The sequence below is a fragment of the Pelobates fuscus genome, chromosome 8, assembly GCF_036172605.1.
Source record: "Pelobates fuscus isolate aPelFus1 chromosome 8, aPelFus1.pri, whole genome shotgun sequence".
In the NCBI taxonomy this organism is placed as follows: domain Eukaryota; kingdom Metazoa; phylum Chordata; class Amphibia; order Anura; family Pelobatidae; genus Pelobates; species Pelobates fuscus.
The window spans coordinates 1,413,473-1,438,581 of NC_086324.1; the positions used below are offsets into that span (position 1 = coordinate 1,413,473).

At 39.7% G+C, this 25,109-nt stretch overlaps 1 protein-coding gene across 1 annotated transcript in view; it reads left to right on the top strand.

Moving 5' to 3' along the window:
- DPP10 (dipeptidyl peptidase like 10) overlaps positions 1-25,109 on the top strand; it is a 349,421-nt gene that overhangs the window by 120,481 nt on the left and 203,831 nt on the right. The window lies entirely within an intron of this gene.

Genomic DNA, 25,109 nt, shown 5'->3' on the forward strand with positions numbered 1-25,109 from the left:
TAATTACGTTTATAGGTTCTCCTTCATACTCCCCTATAATTACGTTTATAGGTTCTCCTTTATACTCCCCTATAATTACGTTTATAGGTTCTCCTTTATACTCCCCTATAATTACGTTTATAGGTTCTCCTTTATACTCCCCTATAATTACGTTTATAGATTCTCCTTCATACTCCCCTATAATTACGTTTATAGGTTCTCCTTTATACTCCCCTATAATTACGTTTATAGGTTCTCCTTTATACTCCCCTATAATTACGTTTATAGGTTCTCCTTTATACTCCCCTATAATTACGTTTATAGGTTCTCCTTTATACTCCCCTATAATTACGTTTATAGGTTCTCCTTCATACTCCCCTATAATTACGTTTATAGGTTCTCCTTTATACTCCCCTATAATTACGTTTATAGGTTCTCCTTCATACTCCCCTATAATTACTTTTATAGGTTTCCTTTATACTCCCCTATAATTACGTTTATAGGTTCTCCTTTATACTCCCCTATAATTACGTTTATAGGTTCTCCTTTATACTCCCCTATAATTACGTTTATAGGTTCTCCTTTATACTCCCCTATGATTACATTGATAGGTTCTCCTTCATACTCCCCTATAATTACGTTTATAGGTTCTCCTTTATACTCCCCTATAATTACATTTATAGGTTCTCCTTCATACTCCCCTATAATTACGTTTATAGGTTCTCCTTTATACTCCCCTATAATTACGTTTATAGGTTCTCCTTCATACTCCCCTATAATTACGTTTATAGGTTCTCCTTTATACTCCCCTATAATTACGTTTATAGGTTCTCCTTCATACTCCCCTATAATTACGTTTATAGGTTCTCCTTCATACTCCCCTATAATTACGTTTATAGGTTCTCCTTTATACTCCCCTATAATTACGTTTATAGGTTCTCCTTTATACTCCCCTATAATTACGTTTATAGGTTCTCCTTCATACTCCCCTATAATTACGTTTATAGGTTCTCCTTCATACTCCCCTATAATTACGTTTATAGGTTCTCCTTCATACTCCCCTATAATTACGTTTATAGGTTCTCCTTTATACTCCCCTATAATTACGTTTATAGGTTCTCCTTTATACTCCCCTATAATTACGTTTATAGGTTCTCCTTTATACTCCCCTATAATTACGTTTATAGGTTCTCCTTCATACTCCCCTATAATTACGTTTATAGGTTCTCCTTCATACTCCCCTATAATTACGTTTATAGGTTCTCCTTCATACTCCCCTATAATTACGTTTATAGGTTCTCCTTCATACTCCCCTATAATTACGTTTATAGGTTCTCCTTCATACTCCCCTATAATTACGTTTATAGGTTCTCCTTTATACTCCCCTATAATTACGTTTATAGGTTCTCCTTTATACTCCCCTATAATTACGTTTATAGGTTCTCCTTCATACTCCCCTATAATTACTTTTATAGGTTTCCTTTATACTCCCCTATAATTACGTTTATAGGTTCTCCTTTATACTCCCCTATAATTACGTTTATAGGTTCTCCTTCATACTCCCCTATAATTACGTTTATAGGTTCTCCTTTATACTCCCCTATAATTACGTTTATAGGTTCTCCTTCATACTCCCCTATAATTACGTTTATAGGTTCTCCTTCATACTCCCCTATAATTACGTTTATAGGTTCTCCTTTATACTCCCCTATAATTACGTTTATAGGTTCTCCTTTATACTCCCCTATAATTACGTTTATAGGTTCTCCTTCATACTCCCCTATAATTACGTTTATAGGTTCTCCTTCATACTCCCCTATAATTACGTTTATAGGTTCTCCTTCATACTCCCCTATAATTACGTTTATAGGTTCTCCTTTATACTCCCCTATAATTACGTTTATAGGTTCTCCTTTATACTCCCCTATAATTACGTTTATAGGTTCTCCTTCATACTCCCCTATAATTACGTTTATAGGTTCTCCTTTATACTCCCCTATAATTACGTTTATAGGTTCTCCTTTATACTCCCCTATAATTACGTTTATAGGTTCTCCTTCATACTCCCCTATAATTACGTTTATAGGTTCTCCTTCATACTCCCCTATAATTACGTTTATAGGTTCTCCTTTATACTCCCCTATAATTACGTTTATAGGTTCTCCTTTATACTCCCCTATAATTACGTTTATAGGTTCTCCTTCATACTCCCCTATAATTATGTTTATAGGTTCTCCTTCATACTCCCCTATAATTACGTTTATAGGTTCTCCTTCATACTCCCCTATAATTAAGTTTATAGGTTCTCCTTTATACTCCCCTATAATTACGTTTATAGGTTTCCTTTATACTCCCCTATAATTACGTTTATAGGTTCTCCTTTATACTCCCCTATAATTACGTTTATAGGTTCTCCTTTATACTCCCCTATAATTACGTTTATAGGTTCTCCTTTATACTCCCCTATAATTACGTTTATAGGTTCTCCTTTATACTCCCCTATAATTACGTTTATAGGTTCTCCTTCATACTCCCCTATAATTACGTTTATAGGTTCTCCTTTATACTCCCCTATAATTACGTTTATAGGTTTTCCTTTATACTCCCCTATGATTACGTTTATAGGTTCTCCTTTATACTCCCCTATAATTACGTTTATAGGTTCTCCTTTATACTCCCCTATAATTACGTTTATAGGTTCTCCTTTATACTCCCCTATAATTACGTTTATAGGTTCTCCTTCATACTCCCCTATAATTACGTTTATAGGTTTCCTTTATACTCCCCTATAATTACGTTTATAGGTTCTCCTTTATACTCCCCTATAATTACGTTTATAGGTTCTCCTTTATACTCCCCTATAATTACATTTATAGGTTCTCCTTCATACTCCCCTATAATTACGTTTATAGGTTTCCTTTATACTCCCCTATAATTACGTTTATAGGTTCTCCTTTATACTCCCCTATAATTACGTTTATAGGTTCTCCTTTATACTCCCCTATAATTACGTTTATAGGTTCTCCTTCATACTCCCCTATAATTACGTTTATAGGTTCTCCTTCATACCCCCCTATAATTACGTTTATAGGTTCTCCTTTATACTCCCCTATAATTACGTTTATAGGTTCTCCTTTATACTCCCCTATAATTACGTTTATAGGTTCTCCTTCATACTCCCCTATAATTACGTTTATAGGTTCTCCTTTATACTCCCCTATAATTACGTTTATAGGTTCTCCTTCATACTCCCCTATAATTACGTTTATAGGTTCTCCTTTATACTCCCCTATAATTACATTTATAGGTTCTCCTTCATACTCCCCTATAATTACGTTTATAGGTTCTCCTTCATACTCCCCTATAATTACGTTTATAGGTTCTCCTTCATACTCCCCTATAATTACGTTTATAGGTTCTCCTTTATACTCCCCTATAATTACGTTTATAGGTTCTCCTTCATACTCCCCTATAATTACGTTTATAGGTTCTCCTTTATACTCCCCTATAATTACGTTTATAGGTTCTCCTTTATACTCCCCTATAATTACGTTTATAGGTTCTCCTTCATACTCCCCTATAATTACGTTTATAGGTTCTCCTTTATACTCCCCTATAATTACGTTTATAGGTTCTCCTTTATACTCCCCTATAATTACGTTTATAGGTTCTCCTTCATACTCCCCTATAATTACGTTTATAGGTTCTCCTTCATACTCCCCTATAATTACGTTTATAGGTTCTCCTTCATACTCCCCTATAATTACGTTTATAGGTTCTCCTTTATACTCCCCTATAATTACGTTTATAGGTTCTCCTTTATACTCCCCTATAATTACGTTTATAGGTTCTCCTTCATACTCCCCTATAATTACGTTTATAGGTTCTCCTTTATACTCCCCTATAATTACGTTTATAGGTTCTCCTTCATACTCCCCTATATTTACGTTTATAGGTTCTCCTTTATACTCCCCTATAATTACATTTATAGGTTCTCCTTCATACTCCCCTATAATTACGTTTATAGGTTCTCCTTCATACTCCCCTATAATTACGTTTATAGGTTCTCCTTCATACTCCCCTATAATTACGTTTATAGGTTCTCCTTCATACTCCCCTATAATTACGTTTATAGGTTCTCCTTTATACTCCCCTATAATTACGTTTATAGGTTCTCCTTTATACTCCCCTATAATTACGTTTATAGGTTCTCCTTTATACTCCCCTATAATTACGTTTATATGTTCTCCTTTATACTCCCCTATAATTACGTTTATAGGTTCTCCTTTATACTCCCCTATAATTACGTTTATAGGTTCTCCTTTATACTCCCCTATAATTACGTTTATAGGTTCTCCTTTATACTCCCCTATAATTACATTTATAGGTTTTCCTTTATACTCCCCTATAATTACGTTTATAGGTTCTCCTTCATACTCCCCTATAATTACGTTTATAGGTTCTCCTTTATACTCCCCTATAATTACGTTTATAGGTTCTCCTTTATACTCCCCTATAATTACGTTTATAGGTTCTCCTTTATACTCCCCTATAATTACGTTTATAGGTTCTCCTTCATACTCCCCTATAATTACGTTTATAGATTCTCCTTCATACTCCCCTATAATTACGTTTATAGGTTCTCCTTTATACTCCCCTATAATTACGTTTATAGATTCTCCTTCATACTCCCCTATAATTACGTTTATAGGTTCTCCTTTATACTCCCCTATAATTACGTTTATAGGTTCTCCTTCATACTCCCCTATAATTACGTTTATAGGTTCTCCTTCATACTCCCCTATAATTACGTTTATAGGTTCTCCTTTATACTCCCCTATAATTACGTTTATAGGTTCTCCTTTATACTCCCCTATAATTACGTTTATAGGTTCTCCTTTATACTCCCCTATAATTACGTTTATAGGTTCTCCTTTATACTCCCCTATAATTACGTTTATAGGTTCTCCTTTATACTCCCCTATAATTACGTTTATAGATTCTCCTTCATACTCCCCTATAATTACGTTTATAGGTTCTCCTTTATACTCCCCTATAATTACGTTTATAGGTTCTCCTTCATACTCCCCTATAATTACGTTTATAGGTTCTCCTTCATACTCCCCTATAATTACGTTTATAGGTTCTCCTTTATACTCCCCTATAATTACGTTTATAGGTTCTCCTTTATACTCCCCTATAATTACGTTTATAGGTTCTCCTTCATACTCCCCTATAATTACGTTTATAGGTTCTCCTTTATACTCCCCTATAATTACGTTTATAGGTTCTCCTTTATACTCCCCTATAATTACGTTTATAGGTTCTCCTTTATACTCCCCTATAATTACGTTTATAGGTTCTCCTTTATACTCCCCTATAATTACGTTTATAGGTTCTCCTTCATACTCCCCTATAATTACGTTTATAGGTTCTCCTTCATACTCCCCTATAATTACATTTATAGGTTCTCCTTCATACTCCCCTATAATTACGTTTATAGGTTCTCCTTCATACTCCCCTATAATTACGTTTATAGGTTCTCCTTTATACTCCCCTATAATTACGTTTATAGGTTCTCCTTTATACTCCCCTATAATTACGTTTATAGGTTCTCCTTCATACTCCCCTATAATTACGTTTATAGGTTCTCCTTTATACTCCCCTATAATTACGTTTATAGGTTCTCCTTTATACTCCCCTATAATTACGTTTATAGGTTCTCCTTTATACTCCCCTATAATTACGTTTATAGGTTCTCCTTTATACTCCCCTATAATTACGTTTATAGGTTTTCCTTTATACTCCCCTATAATTACGTTTATAGGTTCTCCTTCATACTCCCCTATAATTACGTTTATAGGTTCTCCTTTATACTCCCCTATAATTACGTTTATAGGTTCTCCTTTATACTCCCCTATAATTACGTTTATAGGTTCTCCTTTATACTCCCCTATAATTACGTTAATAGGTTCTCCTTCATACTCCCCTATAATTACGTTTATAGGTTTCCTTTATACTCCCCTATAATTACGTTTATAGGTTCTCCTTTATACTCCCCTATAATTACTTTTATAGGTTCTCCTTCATACTCCCCTATAATTACGTTTATAGGTTTCCTTTATACTCCCCTATAATTACGTTTATAGGTTCTCCTTTATACTCCCCTATAATTACGTTTATAGGTTCTCCTTTATACTCCCCTATAATTACGTTTATAGGTTCTCCTTCATACTCCCCTATAATTACGTTTATAGGTTCTCCTTCATACCCCCCTATAATTACGTTTATAGGTTCTCCTTTATACTCCCCTATAATTACGTTTATAGGTTCTCCTTTATACTCCCCTATAATTACGTTTATAGGTTCTCCTTCATACTCCCCTATAATTACGTTTATAGGTTCTCCTTTATACTCCCCTATAATTACGTTTATAGGTTCTCCTTCATACTCCCCTATAATTACGTTTATAGGTTCTCCTTTATACTCCCCTATAATTACATTTATAGGTTCTCCTTCATACTCCCCTATAATTACGTTTATAGGTTCTCCTTCATACTCCCCTATAATTACGTTTATAGGTTCTCCTTCATACTCCCCTATAATTACGTTTATAGGTTCTCCTTTATACTCCCCTATAATTACGTTTATAGGTTCTCCTTCATACTCCCCTATAATTACGTTTATAGGTTCTCCTTTATACTCCCCTATAATTACGTTTATAGGTTCTCCTTTATACTCCCCTATAATTACGTTTATAGGTTCTCCTTCATACTCCCCTATAATTACGTTTATAGGTTCTCCTTTATACTCCCCTATAATTACGTTTATAGGTTCTCCTTTATACTCCCCTATAATTACGTTTATAGGTTCTCCTTCATACTCCCCTATAATTACGTTTATAGGTTCTCCTTCATACTCCCCTATAATTACGTTTATAGGTTCTCCTTCATACTCCCCTATAATTACGTTTATAGGTTCTTCTTTATACTCCCCTATAATTACGTTTATAGGTTCTCCTTTATACTCCCCTATAATTACGTTTATAGGTTCTCCTTCATACTCCCCTATAATTACGTTTATAGGTTCTCCTTTATACTCCCCTATAATTACGTTTATAGGTTCTCCTTCATACTCCCCTATATTTACGTTTATAGGTTCTCCTTTATACTCCCCTATAATTACATTTATAGGTTCTCCTTCATACTCCCCTATAATTACGTTTATAGGTTCTCCTTCATACTCCCCTATAATTACGTTTATAGGTTCTCCTTCATACTCCCCTATAATTACGTTTATAGGTTCTCCTTCATACTCCCCTATAATTACGTTTATAGGTTCTCCTTTATACTCCCCTATAATTACGTTTATAGGTTCTCCTTTATACTCCCCTATAATTACGTTTATATGTTCTCCTTTATACTCCCCTATAATTACGTTTATAGGTTCTCCTTTATACTCCCCTATAATTACGTTTATAGGTTCTCCTTTATACTCCCCTATAATTACGTTTATAGGTTCTCCTTTATACTCCCCTATAATTACATTTATAGGTTTTCCTTTATACTCCCCTATAATTACGTTTATAGGTTCTCCTTCATACTCCCCTATAATTACGTTTATAGGTTCTCCTTTATACTCCCCTATAATTACGTTTATAGGTTCTCCTTTATACTCCCCTATAATTACGTTTATAGGTTCTCCTTTATACTCCCCTATAATTACGTTTATAGGTTCTCCTTTATACTCCCCTATAATTACGTTTATAGATTCTCCTTCATACTCCCCTATAATTACGTTTATAGGTTCTCCTTTATACTCCCCTATAATTACGTTTATAGGTTCTCCTTCATACTCCCCTATAATTACGTTTATAGGTTCTCCTTCATACTCCCCTATAATTACGTTTATAGGTTCTCCTTTATACTCCCCTATAATTACGTTTATAGGTTCTCCTTTATACTCCCCTATAATTACGTTTATAGGTTCTCCTTCATACTCCCCTATAATTACGTTTATAGGTTCTCCTTTATACTCCCCTATAATTACGTTTATAGGTTCTCCTTTATACTCCCCTATAATTACGTTTATAGGTTCTCCTTTATACTCCCCTATAATTACGTTTATAGGTTCTCCTTTATACTCCCCTATAATTACGTTTATAGGTTCTCCTTCATACTCCCCTATAATTACGTTTATAGGTTCTCCTTCATACTCCCCTATAATTACATTTATAGGTTCTCCTTCATACTCCCCTATAATTACGTTTATAGGTTCTCCTTCATACTCCCCTATAATTACGTTTATAGGTTCTCCTTTATACTCCCCTATAATTACGTTTATAGGTTCTCCTTAATACTCCCCTATAATTACGTTTATAGGTTCTCCTTCATACTCCCCTATAATTACGTTTATAGGTTCTCCTTTATACTCCCCTATAATTACGTTTATAGGTTCTCCTTTATACTCCCCTATAATTACGTTTATAGGTTCTCCTTTATACTCCCCTATAATTACGTTTATAGGTTCTCCTTTATACTCCCCTATAATTACGTTTATAGGTTTTCCTTTATACTCCCCTATAATTACGTTTATAGGTTCTCCTTCATACTCCCCTATAATTACGTTTATAGGTTCTCCTTTATACTCCCCTATAATTACGTTTATAGGTTCTCCTTTATACTCCCCTATAATTACGTTTATAGGTTCTCCTTTATACTCCCCTATAATTACGTTTATAGGTTCTCCTTCATACTCCCCTATAATTACGTTTATAGGTTCTCCTTCATACTCCCCTATAATTACGTTTATAGATTCTCCTTCATACTCCCCTATAATTACGTTTATAGGTTCTCCTTTATACTCCCCTATAATTACGTTTATAGATTCTCCTTCATACTCCCCTATAATTACGTTTATAGGTTCTCCTTTATACTCCCCTATAATTACGTTTATAGGTTCTCCTTCATACTCCCCTATAATTACGTTTATAGGTTCTCCTTCATACTCCCCTATAATTACGTTTATAGGTTCTCCTTCATACTCCCCTATAATTACGTTTATAGGTTCTCCTTTATACTCCCCTATAATTACGTTTATAGGTTCTCCTTTATACTCCCCTATAATTACGTTTATAGGTTCTCCTTTATACTCCCCTATAATTACGTTTATAGGTTCTCCTTTATACTCCCCTATAATTACGTTTATAGGTTCTCCTTCATACTCCCCTATAATTACGTTTATAGGTTCTCCTTCATACTCCCCTATAATTACGTTTATAGGTTCTCCTTCATACTCCCCTATAATTACGTTTATAGGTTCTCCTTCATACTCCCCTATAATTACGTTTATAGGTTCTCCTTTATACTCCCCTATAATTACGTTTATAGGTTCTCCTTTATACTCCCCTATAATTACGTTTATAGGTTCTCCTTCATACTCCCCTATAATTACCTTTATAGGTTTCCTTTATACTCCCCTATAATTACGTTTATAGGTTCTCCTTTATACTCCCCTATAATTACGTTTATAGGTTCTCCTTCATACTCCCCTATAATTACGTTTATAGGTTCTCCTTTATACTCCCCTATAATTACGTTTATAGGTTCTCCTTTATACTCCCCTATAATTACGTTTATAGGTTCTCCTTTATACTCCCCTATAATTACGTTTATAGGTTCTCCTTCATACTCCCCTATAATTACATTTATAGGTTCTCCTTCATACTCCCCTATAATTACGTTTATAGGTTCTCCTTCATACTCCCCTATAATTACGTTTATAGGTTCTCCTTCATACTCCCCTATAATTACGTTTATAGGTTCTCCTTCATACTCCCCTATAATTACGTTTATAGGTTCTCCTTCATACTCCCCTATAATTACGTTTATAGGTTCTCCTTTATACTCCCCTATAATTACGTTTATAGGTTCTCCTTTATACTCCCCTATAATTACGTTTATAGGTTCTCCTTTATACTCCCCTATAATTACGTTTATAGGTTCTCCTTCATACTCCCCTATAATTACATTTATAGGTTCTCCTTCATACTCCCCTATAATTACGTTTATAGGTTCTCCTTCATACTCCCCTATAATTACGTTTATAGGTTCTCCTTCATACTCCCCTATAATTACGTTTATAGGTTCTCCTTCATACTCCCCTTTAATTACGTTTATAGGTTCTCCTTTATACTCCCCTATAATTACGTTTATAGGTTCTCCTTCATACTCCCCTATAATTACGTTTATAGGTTCTCCTTCATACTCCCCTATAATTACGTTTATAGGTTCTCCTTCATACTCCCCTATAATTACGTTTATAGGTTCTCCTTCATACTCCCCTATAATTACGTTTATAGGTTCTCCTTTATACTCCCCTATAATTACGTTTATAGGTTCTCCTTTATACTCCCCTATAATTACGTTTATAGGTTCTCCTTCATACTCCCCTATAATTACGTTTATAGGTTCTCCTTTATACTCCCCTATAATTACGTTTATAGGTTTCCTTTATACTCCCCTATAATTACGTTTATAGGTTCTCCTTTATACTCCCCTATAATTACGTTTATAGGTTCTCCTTCATACTCCCCTATAATTACGTTTATAGGTTCTCCTTTATACTCCCCTATAATTACGTTTATAGGTTCTCCTTTATACTCCCCTATAATTACGTTTATAGGTTCTCCTTCATACTCCCCTATAATTACGTTTATAGGTTCTCCTTTATACTCCCCTATAATTACGTTTATAGGTTCTCCTTTATACTCCCCTATAATTACGTTTATAGGTTCTCCTTTATACTCCCCTATAATTACGTCTATAGGTTTCCTTTATACTCCCCTATAATTACGTTTATAGGTTCTCCTTTATACTCCCCTATAATTACGTTTATAGGTTCTCCTTCATACTCCCCTATAATTACGTTTATAGGTTCTCCTTTATACTCCCCTATAATTACGTTTATAGGTTCTCCTTTATACTCCCCTATAATTACGTTTATAGGTTCTCCTTTATACTCCCCTATAATTACGTTTATAGGTTCTCCTTTATACTCCCCTATAATTACGTTTATAGGTTCTCCTTCATACTCCCCTATAATTACGTTTATAGGTTCTCCTTCATACTCCCCTATAATTACGTTTATAGGTTCTCCTTTATACTCCCCTATAATTACGTTTATAGGTTCTCCTTCATACTCCCCTATAATTACGTTTATAGGTTCTCCTTCATACTCCCCTATAATTACGTTTATAGGTTCTCCTTTATACTCCCCTATAATTACGTTTATAGGTTCTCCTTCATACTCCCCTATAATTACGTTTATAGGTTCTCCTTTATACTCCCCTATAATTACATTTATAGGTTTTCCTTTATACTCCCCTATAATTACGTTTATAGGTTCTCCTTTATACTCCCCTATTGTTTTCTTTATAGGTTCTACTTCTATTTACTTTTTTCTATAACCTGTATCCTGATAACCTGTTTAGGACATATTGCCTACATTTCTATTATCCTTTTGTCTGTATTGTTTCCTTTTTCTAAGTTCTGCTTCTCTTATTATTTTCTTGTCAAATCATGTCTAAAGTTCAAAATAAAGAACATAAAGTTAACCCCGGCATACGTTTCTTGTCTGACCTGATGCAAAACCTGACAAATGGGGTGTAATTAAATTTGTTCAAGTCCTGAAAATAGGTGGTTATTTTAACTCCTAGGTAGGTGATATGTGTATGTCGCCAGTCAAATGCTGGATCAAGGTTTGTAGGATCGGTGGTGGCAGGTTGATGGGTAGTCCTGTGTTTTCGAGTTGTTTAGTTTAGTAGTATGAAATTACGCTATAATCTCAAAATATCGACATGACATAAGGTAATCATACCTCCGGGATTCTAAGTGACATCAGGATATCATCTGCAAACATAGAGAGTTTGCTCTCCATATGGTGTACCTTTATTCCTGAGATGTGTGGGTGTGTTAGCATTAAGTATGCCAGTGGATCTAATATGCCTTGTTGGGTGCCATTAGAGATTCTAAAGGGTTTTAATGATGAATCCTGAATTGGTGACCTGTGCAGAGGGGTCTGCATATAGAGCCATAACATCTTTTAGGAGCGCGGTGGGAAACCCAAATTTGATGAGAACCTTCTCCATGTAATTCCAATTCAACCGGTCAAACGCCTTTTCCGCGTCAAGTGACAGTAGGAGACTAGGCGTATGTGTGGAGTTTATGTGGGTTATCAGGTTAAACAATTTTCTGGTATTATTTGAACCTTGTCTGGTTTTCACAAAGTTTGACTGATCGCTGTGTATGATCCTGGTTAATATTGTGGACAGTCTATTGGCTATTCGTTTCGCATATGAGGAGGGCAATTGGTCAAAAGTTTGGACAGGTAGTGGGTGATTTGCCTGGTTTGGAAAGGTTGGATATGGGCGTTCGGAGCATCTCTGTGGGCAGTGTTCCTTTTTTGTTACAGGTATTGAATAGGGTTAGGATCTCAGTAAATGTCTGCAAGTAAAGATTCGTGAAGCCATCTGGCCTGGGTGATTTGTGTGCAGGTAGCTGGAGTACAGTGTTGGCCACTTCTGTAGTGTTAAACAGTTGTGAGAGGCTGTCGATTTCTTCTGTAGTTAGGCCAGGAAGATTAACAGAGTTTAAGAAGTGTTGTATTTGGTCAGTGGTGTGGTCTGTAATGTTAGGGTTATCTGTGAGGTTATACAGATAGCTACAATACTCAGCAAATGTGTCTACTATGTGTGGGTTTAAGATTTTACTCTGGTCATCCACAAGTAAGCTATTTTGGAGGACCTCAATCGAGCTTTACGTCTGGATGCTAGTACGGCTCCTGCTCTATTCCTGTGTACCAAGAACTTCTGTTTGTACCGTTGGAGGATGTTGTCTTAGCTAGTTCTATTTCCATGAGTTGTGTTTCTAAATTGTGGAGGTGTACCTTTAGAGTTGGGGATGGCTTGGTTTTGTTGGCATGAGTTAAGTCTGTGATGTCCTTGAGTAATTTGATGCAGCTTTACATTTTTTATCCTGTCTTCATCACTAAAATACTTTATTCCATTTATTAATTTTATAGCCCGCCTAGTGCCATTATATCCTTTTTTGGAGCAGGTGCCCAAAACTGCACAGCATATTCAAAATGTGGTCTTACCAGTGATTTATAAAGAGGCAAACTTTTATTTTCCAAGAATTATTGCCCCTTTTTATACATGAGAATACCTTACTGGCTTTAGCCACTGCTGATTGACATTGCACATTGTTGCATAGTTTGTCTATAACAATTCTCAAATCCTTCTCGTGTGTTCTTATCCCTAATTTGCTACCATTAAGGGTATAAGTTGCTTGTGTATTCTTTACCCCGAAGTGCATAACTTTGCATTTTTTACATTAAATTTAATCTGCCATTGTATTATTTTACAGAGATTTGTGTCATCTGCAAACACTGAAACATGACTTTCAATATTTTTTTCAAGATCATTTATAAATATGTTAAACATAAGGGGTCCCAGAAAAGAACCCTGTACAGCTTGACAATTTACCATTAATGACAACTCTTTGTACTCTGTTTTTAAGCCAATTTTCTACCAAAGAACAAGAATATCCATCTAGACCAATTTCTTTTAGTTTGAACACTAATCTATTGTGAGGAACTGTATCAAATGCCTTGGCAAAATCCAAGTAGATCACATCCACTGAACCACCCTGATCTATACTTCTACCTGCTTCTTTGTAGAATGCAATTAGGTTAGTTTGACGTGACCTATGTCTCATAAAACTATGCTGATTATTGCTAATAAAGTTCTTCCCAATGAATTCCTGAATATTATTCCTTCAAAGCCGTTCAAACACGTCAAATACTTTCCCAGCCACAGAAGTTAAGCTCATAATTTCAAGGCAAGGATTTTGAACCCTTTTTGAATATAGGAACCTGTTCTGGTTTTCTCTGACCCTCCGGTACATTTCCTGAAAGAATTTTAAAAGATTAAAAACAGAGGTTCCCTTATTTACACACTTAGTTCCTTAAGTACCCGTGGATGGATACCGTCAGGCCCTGAAGCTTTTTTTATATTAACTTTTTTTTAGTTGCTGCAGCACCTTGTCTTGAGCCATCCAGTCACAATTTTTCAGCAAGTTTTTTGCAGCAATCATTTGCATATATCTTGCCATAGGTTCCTCCTTAATATATACAGAGGAGAAATAGTTATTTAAAATTCCTGCCTTTTCCTGGTCTTCATTAACATCCTGGTTTTCATTGTACCTACACTTTCATTTTTTATTTTTTTAGAATTTATGTACTGCATGCTGTTTGAGAAAATCTCACTGTGCGTCTGACTTTGTCCACTATAAATTTATGCTGCGCTCATACAGCTTGGTAATTACTTCAATATCCTCATAACCTCACTCTCCTGCGAACCCAAACGACTATTTCACACATTTAACTCTCTTCTTTCGCCCTATTGTTCCTCCTCCGCCTACTAACTTGACCGCCTCAGACTTTGCAACTCACTTCACTGACATGATCTCTACAATCAGGGAAGAGATCTCTCATCTTTCTTCTTCCCCTTACAATACTTCCCCTAACCTCACTACCTCCGCTGTTCTATGTTTATTCGCATCCGCTACAGCGGAAGAGGTTTCTGCTCTGCTGCAGTCCTCCAGCCCCAACACCTGCTCTCTAAATTCAATTCCCTTGCATCTCATCTGTACTCTCTTCTTCTCTTCCTCTACCTCTCACTAAAATTCTCAATCTCTATCTCTCCTCTGGTATATTAACCCCTTAAGGACAGATGACGGATATATTCCGTCATGATTCCCTTTTATTCCAGAAGTTGTGTCATTAAGGGGTTAACATTGCCCATCAAACATGCAACTATAACCCCAGTTCTAAAGAAGCCCAACCTTGACCCTAACTCCCTGTCCAACTACCATCCTATCTAGCGTCCAAGATCCTTGAAAGAGTTGTGTATGCAAGATTGACAGACTTCCTCGAGTCCAACTCTCTGCTAGAACAGCTTCAGTCTGTTTTCCGCGCTAATCACTCTGTGGAAACGGCACTGACCAACGTATCCAGTGATCTACTCACTGCAAAATATCGTTGTCACTACTCTGTCCTAATTCTCCTTGACCTTTCTTTTTTGCTTTTGACACTGTTGATCATCAACCGCTTCTTCTCATCCTCCACAATATCGGTCTACAAGATATTGCTCTCTCCTGGTGCTCCTCCTACCGCTCCCAGCGCTCTTTCAGTGTTTCTTTTTCTGGCTCTGCTTCTTCTCCCCAACTCCTCTCTGTTGGTGTCCCCCAAGGTTCAGTCCTTGGTCACCTACTGTTCTCCATCTATACTGCCTCCCTTGGTAAACTCATTAGCTTGTTTGGCTTCCAATATAATTTCTATGCGGATGGTACGCAAATCTATCTGTCCTCTCCTGATCTCTCCCCATCTCTCTTAACTAGTGTCTCTGACTGCCTCTCTGCTATTTCTAACTGGATGGCTGCCCACTTCCTTAAGCTCAACTTGACCAAAACTGAAATTCTGGTCTTTACTCCATCAAGTGTTACTACTCCTGTGTCTGTCTCCCTCCAAGTCAACGGTGCTACCATCCGCTCCACCACGCAGGCTCACTGCCTAAGTGTTCTCTTTGACTCTAACCTGTCCTTCACACCTCATGTTCAGTCGACTGCCAAATCCTGCCACTTCCATCTCAAAAACATTGCGAGCATCCTACCCTACTTAACGCCAGATGCGACTAAGGTGCCGATCCATTCCACTGTCCTTTCTTGCCTTGACTACTGTAATGCACTTCGTGCTTCCAACATGCACCGTTACAGTTCATAATGAATGCGGCGGCGAGGATCATCTTCCAGTCCGCCCGCACCACCTACGCCTCAACCTTCTGTCAGCCCCTACATTGGCTTCCTGTAAGATATAGGGCTTGTCAGGGTGGCGGTCTGGTGCCCGGAACCCAGACACAGTGTCCAGGCGGCGGCGCGTGGACCGGGACCCAATATGCCTGATGTTAAGTGGGAGTCTTCAGCGTGGAGGTGGATTAGCAGGGTCTGGTGCAGGGTAACCGCACGCACTCTGGTGTTGAGCACCAGCGTTTGTGCAGCCACATACCAAGACCCTGATTCAGCTTAAGCAGATACCAGGAACTAAGAGCTTGGAAATTAAGCAGACCTCCCAGGAGCTGAATAGGGAGGCTCTGCAGCAAGATTGTATCCAGTACTAGAAACAAGGCAAGACTAGAGATAGGCACCAAACATGAAAACAAGACAGAACTAGTAGAACCCAGAACCAGAGAAGGATAGTAAGCTAAACCCAGAACATATACACAAGACATGAGGAAAACATGAACATAACATGGGCATGACTGGACAGGACTATACATGGGCTGGGTATACAAACTAAAACAAGACAAGATAACAAAACAAGAGGAGAAATAACTAAGTACTATATATGAAAATCATGGGGATTTAGTCACACTATATGATCATACATTGCATAAGCCTGCCAACAACGTCAATGTACCCCATATCTGGCAGGTCCTACACTGCCTACTGTATGCTAAAACAACCAAAAGACATATATAGCATTTACCTGCAAGAAAGGGCAGAAGCCGTGAGGAGCTGCCTGCAGGAACACTGAAACAGAGTGACTGATGGAAAACAAACGGGTGTGGCAACATAAAACAAACATTTAAATGACCTGGAGACTGGGAATCCCAAGGACGGATTACAGGAATGAACCCAGAAATCCCAGCATAAAGAAAACCAGACATGGAATAGAAAACTAAAAACCAAGAAAAACTAAGCAAGGATAGTAACAAGAGTACTGGATACCAGAAGCCAAGGCCAGACATCTCCACAGAACAGAGCAGGACGTGACAGGGCTCAATTTTAACTTCTGGTTTTTGCTTTCTAATCTCTACATAATGCTGCTCCCACCTATCTATCCTCCCTAATAGTATGTCCCGTCTAGGCCCTTACGCTCTGCTGAAGACTTACGTTTATCTTCTGTCTGTACTCCCACCTCTGATGCTCGCCTTCAAGACTTCTCGAGGGCTGCACCGTTCCTGTGGAACTCACTTCCCTCCTCCGTTGGATGCTCACCCAGTCTAATAGCTCCCGACTAATTCCTCTCTTGCACCTGTCACTAGTCTAATACCTTCCTTACCTTTTGTGTCACTATACCCCACTCCCTTTAGCATGTAAACTCACTGAGCAGGGCCCTCAATCCCTCTGTTACTATCACTATACCCCACTCCCTCTAACATGTAAACTCACTGAGCAGGACCTTCAATCCCTCTGTTACTGTGTCACTATACCCCCCTCCCTCTAACATGTAAACTCACTGAGCAGGACCTTCAATCCCTCTGTTACTGTGTCACTATACCCCCCTCCCTCTAACATGTAAACTCACTGAGCAGGACCTTCAATCCCTCTGTTACTGTGTCACTATACCCCACTCCCTCTAACATGTAAACGCACTGAGCAGGCCCTCAATCCCTCTGTTACTGTGTCACTATACCCCACTCCATCTAACGTGTAAACTCACTGAGCAGGCCCTCAATCCCTCTGTTACTGTGTCACTATACCCCACTCCCTCTGACATGTAAGCTCACTGAGCAGGTCCCTCAATCCCTCTGTTACTGTGTCACTATACCCCACTCCCTCTAACATGTAAGCTCACTGAGCAGGGCCCTCAATCCCTCTGTTACTGTGTCACTATACCCCACTCCCTCTAACATGTAAACTCACTGAGCAGGGCCCTCAATCCCTCTGTTACTGTGTCACTATACCCCACTCCCTCTAACATGTAAACTCACTGAGCAGGACCTTCAATCCCTCTGTTACTGTGTCACTATACCCCACTCCCTCTAACATGTAAACTCACTGAGCAGGCCCTCAATCCCTCTGTTACTGTGTCACTATACCCCACTCCCTCTAGCATGTAAGCTCACTGAGCAGGGCCCTCAATCCCTCTGTTAGTGTGTCACTATACCCCACTCCCTCTAGCATGTAAACTCACTGAGCAGGGCCCTCAATCCCTCTGTTACTGTCACTATACCACACTCCCTCTAACATGTAAACTCACTGAGCAGGGCCCTCAATCCCTCTGTTACTGTGTCACTATACCCCACTCCCTCTAGCATGTAAACTCACTGAGCAGGGCCCTCAATCCCTCTGTTACTGTCACTATACCCCACTCCCTCTAACATGTAAACTCACTGAGCAGGGCCCTCAATCCCTCTGTTACTGTGTCACTATACCCCACTCCCTCTAACATGTAAACTCACTGAGCAGGGCCCTCAATCCCTCTGTTACTGTCACTATACCCCACTCCCTCTAGCATGTAAACTCACTGAGCAGGGCCCTCAATCCCTCTGTTACTGTCACTATACCACACTCCCTCTAACATGTAAACTCACTGAGCAGGGCCCTCAATCCCTCTGTTACTGTGTCACTATACCCCACTCCCTCTAACATGTAAACTCACTGAGCAGGCCCTCAATCCCTCTGTTACTGTGTCACTATACCACACTCCCTCTAACATGTAAACTCACTGAGCAGGGCCCTCAATCCCTCTGTTACTGTGTTACTATACCCCACTCCCTCTAACATGTAAACTCACTGAGCAGTGCCCTCAATCCCTCTGTTACTGTGTCACTATACCCCATTCCCTCTAACATGTAAACTCACTGAGCAGGCCCCCAATCCCTCTGTTACTGTGTCACTATACCACACTCCCTCTAACATGTAAACTCACTGAGCAGGGCCCTCAATCCCTCTGTTACTGTGTTACTATACCCCACTCCCTCTAACATGTAAACTCACTGAGCAGGGCCCTCAATCCCTCTGTTACTGTGTCACTATGCCCCACTCCCTCTAACATGTAAACTCACTGAGCAGGCCCTCAATCCCTCTGTTACTGTCACTATACCCCACTCCCTCTAACATGTAAGCTCACTGAGCAGGACCCTCAATCCCTCTGTTACTGTGTCACTATACCCCACTCCCTCTAACATGTAAGCTCACTGAGCAGGGCCCTCAATCCCTCTGTTACTGTGTCACTATACCCCACTCCCTCTAGCATGTAAACTCACTGAGCAGGGCCCTCAATCCCTCTGTTACTGTCACTATACCCCACTCCATCTAACATGTAAACTCACTGAGCAGGGCCCTCAATCCCTCTGTTACTGTGTCACTATACCCCACTCCCTCTAACATGTAAACTCACTGAGCAGGGCCCTCAATCCCTCTGTTACTGTCACTATACCCCACTCCCTCTAGCATGTAAACTCACTGAGCAGGGCCCTCAATCCCTCTGTTACTGTCACTATACCACACTCCCTCTAACATGTAAACTCACTGAGCAGGGCCCTCAATCCCTCTGTTACTGTGTCACTATACCCCACTCCCTCTAACATGTAAACTCACTGAGCAGGCCCTCAATCCCTCTGTTACTGTGTCACTATACCCCCACTCCCTCTAACATGTAAACTCACTGAGCAGGCCCTCAATCCCTCTGTTACTGTGTCACTATACCCCACTGCCTCTAACATGTAAACTCACTGAGCAGGCCCTCAATCCCTCTGTTACTGTGTCACTATACCCCACTCCCTCTAACATGTAACCTCACTGAGCAGGGCCCCCAATCCCTCTGTTACTGTGTCACTATACCACACTCCCTCTAACATGTAAACTCACTGAGCAGGCCCTCAATCCCTCTGTTACTGTGTCACTATACCCCACTCCCTCTAACATGTAAACTCACTGAGCAGGGCCCTCAATCCCTCTGTTACTGTGTCACTATACCCCACTCCCTCTAACATGTAAACTCACTGAGCAGGCCCTCAATCCCTCTGTTACTGTGTTACTATACCCCACTCCCTCTAACATGTAAACTCACTGAGCAGTGCCCTCAATCCCTCTGTTACTGTGTCACTATACCCCACTCCCTCTAACATGTAAACTCACTGAGCAGGCCCCCAATCCCTCTGTTACTGTGTCACTATACCACACTCCCTCTAACATGTAAACTCACTGAGCAGGCCCTCAATCCCTCTGTTACTGTGTTACTATACCCCACTCCCTCTAACATGTAAACTCACTGAGCAGGCCCTCAATCCCTCTGTTACTGTGTCACTATACCCCACTCCCTCTAACATGTAAACTCACTGAGCAGGGCCCTCAATCCCTCTATTACAGTGTCACTATACCCCACTCCCTCTAACATGTAAACTCACTGAGCAGGGCCCTCAATCCCTCTGTTACTGTGTCACTATACCCCACTCCCTCTAACATGTAAACTCACTGAGCAGGCCCCCAATCCCTCTGTTACTGTGTCACTATACCACACTCCCTCTAACATGTAAACTCACTGAGCAGGCCCTCAATCCCTCTGTTACTGTGTCACTATACCCCACTCCCTCTAACATGTAAACTCACTGAGCAGGGCCTCAATCCCTCTGTTACTGTGTCACTATACCCCACTTCCTCTAACATGTAAACTCACTGAGCAGGGCCCTCAATCCCTCTGTTACTGTGTTACTATACCCCACTCCCTCTAACATGTAAACTCACTGAGCAGGGCCCTCAATCCCTCTGTTACTGTGTCACTATGCCCCACTCCCTCTAACATGTAAACTCACTGAGCAGGCCCTTAATCCCTCTGTTACTGTGTTACTATACCCCACTCCCTCTAACATGTAAACTCACTGAGCAGGGCCCTCAATCCCTCTGTTACTGTGTCACTATGCCCCACTCCCTCTAACATGTAAACTCACTGAGCAGGCCCTCAATCCCTCTGTTACTGTGTCACTATACCCCACTCCCTCTAACATGTAAACTCACTGAGCAGGGCCCTCAATCCCTCTGTTACTGTGTCACTATGCCCCACTCCCTCTAACATGTAAACTCACTGAGCAGGGCCCTCAATCCCTCTGTTACTGTGTCACTATGCCCCACTCCCTCTAACATGTAAACTCACTGAGCAGGGCCCTCAATCCCTCTGTTACTGTGTCACTATACCCCACTCCCTCTAACATGTAAGCTCACTGAGCAGGACCCTCAATCCCTCTGTTACTGTGTGTCTGGTTACAACTACATGTTTGTTCGTCCACCCATTGTAAAGCGCTGCGGAATTTGTTGGCGCTATATAAATAATAACAAAATAATAATAATAATAATAATAATAATAATGAAGAATGCTTTGGGGTTGGTTTTGCTGTCTTGGCTATCACTTTCTAATTATGTAGTTTAGTGAATCTAATCACCTTTTTTTTACACATGCCTCTTATTTGTCGATTTAAAGACTTTGAATGCTCTTTTCTTGATTAACTTTCCCACTAAGCCACATTTCTTTCAGTTTTTTTTTTTTTTTTTTATATTTATTACCCAATGGTACATACTGAGATAAGTAACTTTCTAATATTAATTTGAAGATATTCCATTTATCCTCAGTGTTTTTATCACTAAGGAGTTTATGCCAGTCAGTATATTGTAAAGCTGCCCGTAACTTATTGAAATTGGCCTTTTTAAAATTATAAAATGATATGTGTTAGTAGTCCCCATATACCCCTATTAAATGTTGGTTAAAAGATCAACATTGTTTGTTATAACGAGATCCAGACATCCTTTCTATTTGGTCCTTGTACCAGTTGTGACATAAAGGTGTCATTTAACACATTCAAAAACCCGATTCCCTTTGCTGAAGTACTAGTCCCTCTATCCCAATTTATGTCCGGGTAATTAAAATCTCCAATAATTAATGTGTTCCCCCGGTTTGCTCTAACAGCAGTTCTTCCTCATTAATATTTACATTTGGTGGTTTATAACATTTCCCAACCAGTAACGCATTTCCCTTTGTTTGCCCCAAGCAGATATCTACCCATAAAGCCTCCACATTTTTTCTCATCACACTCCACATGCCTAAGATTTGACTTTAACTCGTGGCTGACATACAAATATACCCCACCACCCAGCCTGTTTTTCCTATCCTTCCTAAATAACGTGTACCCATTTAAGTTAACTGCCCAGCCATGTGTCTCAAGCCATTTAGATCCAGTGTGTGTCCAAATATTTTTTTTTGTCTACAATTGATGAGGGATTGGTGATCTCCCTGCCCTGTGTGGCACCATTGCGTTGATCCCCCAATATCTATTGGTTGTGTAATAGATAATATGATGCAACCACCGGAAGTGGTAGGGTTACTATGCTGCAAGGAGGGAGAGGAGTCTGAAATCTTGGAGGGGGAAGGGGAGTCTGAAATCTTGGAGGGGGAAGGGGAGTCTGAAATATAGCAAGAATGGCGGGGGGAGTTTGAAATATAGGAGAGAAGGGAGGAGTGTGAAATATAGGAGAGAAGGGGGAGGGAAGTGTGAAATATAGCAGAGAAGGGGGAGGGGAGTGTGAAATATAGGAGAGAAGGGAGGAGTGTGAAATATAGGAGAGAAGGGGGAAGGGAAGGGAGTTTGAAATATAGACGGGGAGGGGAGTGTGACATATAGGAGAGAAGGGGGAGGGAAGTGTGAAATATAGGAGAGAAGGGGGGAGGGGAGTGTGAAATATAGGAGAGAAGGGGGGAGGGGAGTGTGAAATATAGGAGAGAAGGGGGAGGGAAGTGTGAAATATATAGAAGAGAAGGGGTAGGGAAGCGAGAAATATAGGAGAGGAGGGGGGAGGGGACTGTGAAATATAGGAGAGGAGGGGGAGGGGAGTATGAAATATAGGGGGGGAGGGGAGTATGAAATATAGGAGAGGAGGGGGAGGGGAGTATGACATATAGGAGAGAAGGGGAGGGGAGTATGACATTTAGGAGAGGAGGGGGAGGGGAGTATGAAATATAGGAGAGGAGGGGGAGGGGAGTGTGACATATAGGAGAGAAGGGGAGGGGAGTATGACATTTAGGAGAGGAGGGGGAGGGGAGTATGAAATATAGGAGAGGAGGGGGAGGGGAGTATGACATATAGGAGAGAAGGGGGAGGGGAGTGTGAAATATAGGATAGAAGGAGGAGGGGAATATGACATATAGGAGAGAAGGGGGAGGGGAGTGTGAAATATGGGAGAGGAGGGGGGTGGGGGTATGTTAAATTAAAGGACAACTGTCATTTAATAATATTATAATAATATTTTCATCAAGCTTTGAAAGGAAATCAATGTGTATATTTAAAACAGAATGTGATGGCAGATAAGAACCACTCGGCCCATCTAGTCTGCCCAGTATTCTAAATACTTTCATTAGTCCCTGGCCTTATCTTATAGTTAGGATAGCCTTATGTCTATCCCACGCATGCTTAAACTCCTTTACTGTGTTAACCTCTACCACTTCAGCTGGAAGGCTATTCCATGCATCCACTACCCTCTCAGTAAAGTAATACTTCCTGATATTATTTTTAAACCTTTGCCCCTCTAATTTAAGACTATGTCCTCTTGTTGTGGTAGTATTTCTTTTTTTAAATATAGTCTCCTCCTTTACTGTGCTGATTCCCTATGTATTTAAATGTTTCAATCATATCCCCCCTGTCTCGTCTTTCCTCCAAGCTATACATGTTAAGATCCTTTAACCTTTCCTGGTAAGTTTTATCCTGCAATCCATGAACCAGTTTAGTAGCCTGCAACGGCACCCCCAGGCATAAAAGGGATTAACAGCGGTTTAGTCGATCTTCCCCTTCCAGAGATACAGGCACAGCTACTGCAGAACACCAAACTCACGAACTGGATACAAAATAGCACTCCAACTCCCGAACTGGAACCTCACTAATAGCTGCTAGCAGACGAACAGGAAAAACAGACAATCAGCTTACACTCCTGGCAATCAGTCTCTAACAGCATATAGTGAATTCCCCCAAGACCGAGACAGAGCTCCGTGTTGAGGGTCAAGCAGTGGTCTGTTTAATGGCACCAAAAGAACCTTCTTTTATGACAGTTTCCCTTAGGTAGGACCATCCACAGGGTGTTACAAAATAACCATTCATACACATACATTACAGAAGACACTCCCAGAATTTACACACAAAATCCTCCCCTCTGCCTGTGATACAATTATGTTACACAATGGTTTAACATAATTATCACAGACAGTAAAAATACAGTTTTTCCACATACCCTGTAACTTTAAAAGCATACATCCAATCTCCATATTTAAACTCGGCATACTTTAAACATAAACACTCTCAAAAATCATACCAATGCCTCCAGTGGATAAAAAGATAGCCAGAAGTCCTTTATGACCGACCGCAAGCACATTTTCCTGCCCAAAACAGTTCCATAGATTTGGGCTGTGCGGTCGGTCAATTTCCTGCAGAAAAACGGCTAAGTCCCCTCTGAAGGCACGAACAGGTCCGTTCGTGCAAATAGCACATTGCAACAGGATGTTCGAATTGTCGAACGTACTTCGACTTTTACCGAAGTGTCGAAGTGGAGGCGACGGTAAGGGTCAGCGGTGTTCGTGTATTTGCGTTGCTGATTTTAGTTCCACAGATTCTTTAGCATACACCGCTGACCGCGTTCGACTAAATTAAAATGGCCGCCGCCACGTGTTCCTTTGTCGAATGGCGGCCACTTCGACGACTTCGACAACTTCGGCACTTCGGCTGCATCCGAAGTGCCATATAAAAAGTGCCAAACCTTCCCCAACAGTATTTAAAGGGCCAGAATGAGTGACCGAATACTATTTAAAGGGCCAGAATGAGTGACCGAATGGCCGAATACTGTTTTTAAAGGGCCCAATCTCCCAGGGCCATAGTCTAGAGGCAACAGGCGGGCAACCAGGCTCCTCCAATGCAATGTGGCGAGATTGGTCTCATCACATAGCCCTTATCCGAACTCTCTCTAAAGTATCAATATCCTTTTGAAGATACGGTCTCCATGTACTGCGTACAATACTCCAAGTGAGGTCTCACCAGTGTTCTATACAATGGCATGAGCACCCTCTTTCTACTGCTAATAGCTCTCCCTATACAACCAAGCATTCTGCTAGCATTTCCTGCTGCTCTATTACATTGTCTGCCTACCTTTAAGTCATCAGAAATAATTACCCCTAAATCCCTTTCCTCAGATGTTGAGGTTAGGACACAGGTTTGATAGAAAATAGACACCATTCTAGCAGAGGGTCGTAAATATCTT